Source organism: Octopus bimaculoides, chromosome 11 (genome assembly GCF_001194135.2).
Source record: "Octopus bimaculoides isolate UCB-OBI-ISO-001 chromosome 11, ASM119413v2, whole genome shotgun sequence".
Lineage (NCBI taxonomy): Eukaryota > Metazoa > Mollusca > Cephalopoda > Octopoda > Octopodidae > Octopus > Octopus bimaculoides.
The window spans coordinates 8,600,973-8,605,475 of record NC_068991.1 but is presented as its reverse complement, the minus strand read 5'-3'; the positions used below and the strand labels follow the sequence as shown (position 1 = coordinate 8,605,475).

Below are 4,503 nucleotides of genomic sequence, written 5' to 3'. Positions count from 1 at the left end.
GGACTGAACCCGGAACCATGTGGTTGGTAAGCCAGCTTCCTACCACACAGCCACGCCTGCGCCTTTATTGAAACTTTCTCAATTACAACATAGAACTCCGATGATAATCGTCAAGGCTTTTGTTTCTGTTGTTTTTTCAGGTGTCTGCCCCTGTCAGCTCAGCTTGAAGAGTTTAATGTTAGAGGTTTTGTTATTGTAGATGTATTGTATCTATGCAGGCTTGTGACCAAAAACGAAAAAAGGGACACGGGGGGTTTAGAAACGTGCTGCTACTTGTAAGATTAAAAGGACACGAAAGGCACTCACAGCAACAGCTATGGTCCTGATAAGGATACTTGCAGTAGTAATAATAGTAATGATGGTACGGGTGGTGGTGGTGGTGGTGGTGAAAGTCATATTTGTGTCGCTATTTGTTGGAGCCATGGTCATCTAAGTATAAGGATTGTAGTAGTAGTAGTAGTAGTAGTGTTTTAACCGTAGTGTCGGAACGACGGTGACAGAAAATGTGCAATGTGTAGTGGTAATAGTAGTAGTAATTTTATATTTCAGGAATCCACGAAAGTTTCAATGATGACAACAATAACTATGGAAGTGTTTGGGTGAATTAATTGTAGTCAGACAGGATTGAATTAGAGAAGAATTTAAACACTTGGTCAAAGAAAGCCGAAATTCTGTGGCTGCCGCAAAATAGGATTTGAGTTATTTCAAAAATTAACTTCATTTACACCTCCAATGTTCTTGAAGAAAGCATAAATGATAGAATTTATCTCTTTTCTTCCCTCGAGAACATTCAGTATTCATGTTTCCAGAAGAAAGAGTAGCTGGGAATTGACAAGGCATGTACATGATCAAAACATTCGACAACAGACCCGTGTCTATGGATGCGTCGGTGTTTTCTTGATATCAGAAACCACTAGTAGTAGTAGTACCATGAGATGTACTGATGTTATGAGGAGAGGCTCCCTTGTGGCAAAATTTCAAACCATTATTATTATCATTATAATACCTGAATTGCAAACCGAGTTCTTTAATTGTAACTATTTCAACATGAGGTTGAACTGGTCGTGAGAATAAATATGAACGTAGCACAGTCTCATTAGCCCCACCTTTGCCTCGCCTCCTTTCGTTATGATTCTGAAACTTTGTGCCTATAAAATTACCATTCCCACAATCGGCGTTATTTTCGGTAACACTATACAATATAAGAATGATACGCAATGAAATTTCTTTTGCTCACACACACACACACACACACAGGCTAAGGTTTGGTGAAACAAACAGTTCTGTATATCAAAACGACAGAAGAAACCAGATCTTCAGACTGAGTAACACGTCGGAGAAGTTTACAGAAAGAACTTACCTGCACGATTTAAACGAACTGTAGACTAGTAATTCTTCGAACCCTGTTGATAAAACCAAAATGACGGAATAAATCGCTACGCATCGTCTTAGTACACAAGTTTTAACAAACGACACCTTGTTTGAACGTGCAGCTCGAACGCCCGTTTCGATAGTTACATATAAACAACAGCTAGACAATTTTTGGGCAGGGCAGGGAACCCGATTTTATTGCGCATGACACGCAGAAACACGCGCATCCGGGAGTCTATATTTACAAACGACGCTATAATTTTGATGGATTGATTGAGAACTTATGGAAATACTGTGTGCGCGTGAGAGAGAGAGAGAGAGAGAGAGAGAAATAGAGAGAGAGAGAGAAAGAGAGAGACAAAGAGAGAGAGAGAAAGAGAGAGAGAGAAAGAGAGAAAGAGAGAGAGAAAGAGAGAGAGAGAGAAAGAGAGAGAAAGAGAGAGAGAGAAAGAGAGAGAGAGAGAAAGAGAGAGAGAGAGAGAAAGACGTAAGTGCAAATCGGTAGATAAGCAAAAGGATAAAGATAGTGCTTCTATAATTTCCGACACAGAAGTCAGAATAACATTTTTATATCGGCGTTCTCGTTATATACAACATTATACGCGGCTAACCATCAAATCATTTCCCACCCCGACTAACTATATTTATTATAAAGTTTGAATTACTGGGAAAGTGGAGAAAATTAAGCCCTAAGCAACATATCTGTACCATCATCATCATCGTTCATTTAGCGTCCGTATTCCGAGCTGGCATGGTCTGGACGGTTTAACAGGATCCGACGGGTCAGAGGAAAGTGTTGAGCCCCAATGTGTACGACTGGATGCCCTTCCTCTCACTAACCACTTTACAGAGTAACTGGGTACTTTTCCATGTCACTGGCATCAATGAGATCGCCCTATAGAAATTCCACTGTTATTTTGAAAAATGTTGGGTCTTAGAGAACCATGGGATATATAATTTTTCCGAAATTGTACTTTTTCTGCTGCGTTTGATTCTTGAGGTGGTGTAAAGTCCACGTACATATTTCTGAAGGTGTAGTTTTAGAAGTAAACGTTTTTGAAAATTATTTCTTATGTTGAGTACTTGTTACCTCGAGAGTTGCTATCCCTTATTTTTTTATCTTTATGTCAAGAATGAAACAATCTCACCAATTTTACTGGTTTCAGTCATCGGATTGCAGCCACACTGCTTTGAAAAGAGTCAGTTGGAAAGATTGACCATGGCACCTATACTTACACTACTGGTCTCTCCTGTTGAACCACTATGTCACAAGGGAGTAAACAATCCAACGCCAGTTCGTGATGAAGGACAAATAGACACATGCACGCACACATGGCTGACGTGCAGACTGTTTCCATTTAACAAGCTCGCTCGCATGATATAAGTCGGCTGAGGGCCATAGTATAAGACACATACCCAAGATGTCATACAGTGGAACTGAACCTGACACCATTGGTTGCAAGGTGAGCTTCTAATCCATAACCATGCTTATATATACATACACATATATACAGAAGGGGGTTACTGAAAAGTTCCTGGCTTTAAGGGTATCACAAAAGGCCTGGTTGGAGGCCAAACCTTCCAAGTTCTTTTACAGGGCTTAGAAAAGCTGAAGGACCACTGCAATAAGTGTGAGAATCTGAGAGGGGAATGTGTTGAATAAAATCATAACTGACCCTCCTGTATTTTCTTGTACCCAAAGCCAGATTCTGTTCTGCACTTCCTTGCACAAACGCGCGCGCGTGCGTGCGTGTGTGTTGTGCATTTGTAGTTAACTCCCTTGATGTATTTACGTTGGTAAGTCTGGGAACGTGATGTAACTCTGGTAAAGCTCACTAGTCTATAAACAGAGATCAATAAAAGTGATTACAAAATCCACCCATTAGAGATGATTTACCATTTCTAAACTAAACAGCAAGGAATAGTGACATGCTACAATCTCTACCAGACTATGTAGAGGTGATTAAAAGTTAATCCTATCCAAACCGCAACTTTCCATATGACCTACTGATTGCTACTGTGAAAACTGGAGATAAGTAGCTGGAATGTAAACCTCTCAGAAAACTGAGTTTTGGTGCTATTGTAGGTAACTTTTCTTATAGAAAGGATTTAAAAATCAGTGCAGTAAGGGAATATATCATTGGTTTCCGAGGCTACGAGTGATAGTCTGTGTCAGGAAAGTGAGTAGAAAAAGTTTGTAAATTGTGAAGTAGAGTAGGTTGGTTTGTCATGAGGAAAAGAAAAGATTGGTTTGAGCTGGTTCCATAATCAGGTAGACTTATATAATGTGTTATAATGGTACCGAATAAAAAGAATGAGTGAGAGAGAGAGAGGGAGGAAGAAAATAAAAATAATTAAGAGTTGGTAAATGAGAGGTCACAAGTGAAACATTGGGACAGCAGTGAATACAGCAAGATAATCCACTGGAACAGACAAATTTAGAAAACAAAGGATTTAAAAGATCAGGCTGTGACCAAGGCTGGCCAGCTGGGATTAGTGAATCAGTGGGTGACCCCAGGCAGTTCTGGTATCTCAGTAGAAGGGGCTGAAACACCTACAGAGCTGTTTTACTGTCCGATGAGACATCAGTTCATGCATTTGGAGACAGAATGCAGCAGCATCTTCAACACACAAGTGTTTACTCATCATTTAACGTCTGCTTTCTATGCTAGCATGGGTTGGACAATTTGACTGAGGACTGGCGAACTGGATGGCTGCACCAGGCTCCAATCTGATCTGGCAGAGTTTCTACAGCTGGATGCCCTTCCTAACGCCAACCACTCCGAGAGTGTAGTGGGTGCTTTTACATGCCACTGACACGAAGGCCAGTCACGTGGTACTGGCAACAGCCACGCTCAAAATGGTGTTTTTTACGTGCCACCTGCACAGGAGCCAGTCCAGCGGCACTGGCAACAACCTTGTTTGAATCATTTTCTAATGTGCCAGTAAGGAGACACTGGTAATGATCATGCTCAAATGGTGCTATTTACGGGCCACTAGCACGGAAGCCAGACAGCTGCTCTAGCAATGAACACGCTCAGCAGTGCTGTTAGTGCTCCACTGGCACAGGTGCCGGTCATCGAATATGGCTCAATTACAATTTCGATTTTACTATAAATATAAAAAACATGA

At 40.9% G+C, this 4,503-nt stretch overlaps 1 protein-coding gene across 1 annotated transcript in view; it reads right to left on the bottom strand.

Annotated features, from left to right (window-relative positions):
- Positions 1-1,540, bottom strand: part of LOC106881743 (kinesin-like protein KIF27) — a 51,970-nt gene extending 50,430 nt beyond the window's left edge. The window contains exon 1 of the mRNA XM_052971516.1: positions 1,361-1,540. The gene's annotated coding sequence lies outside the window, so the exon portion shown is untranslated. The remainder of the gene's footprint in view (positions 1-1,360) is intronic.
- Positions 1,541-4,503: the final 2,963 nt, after the last annotated feature.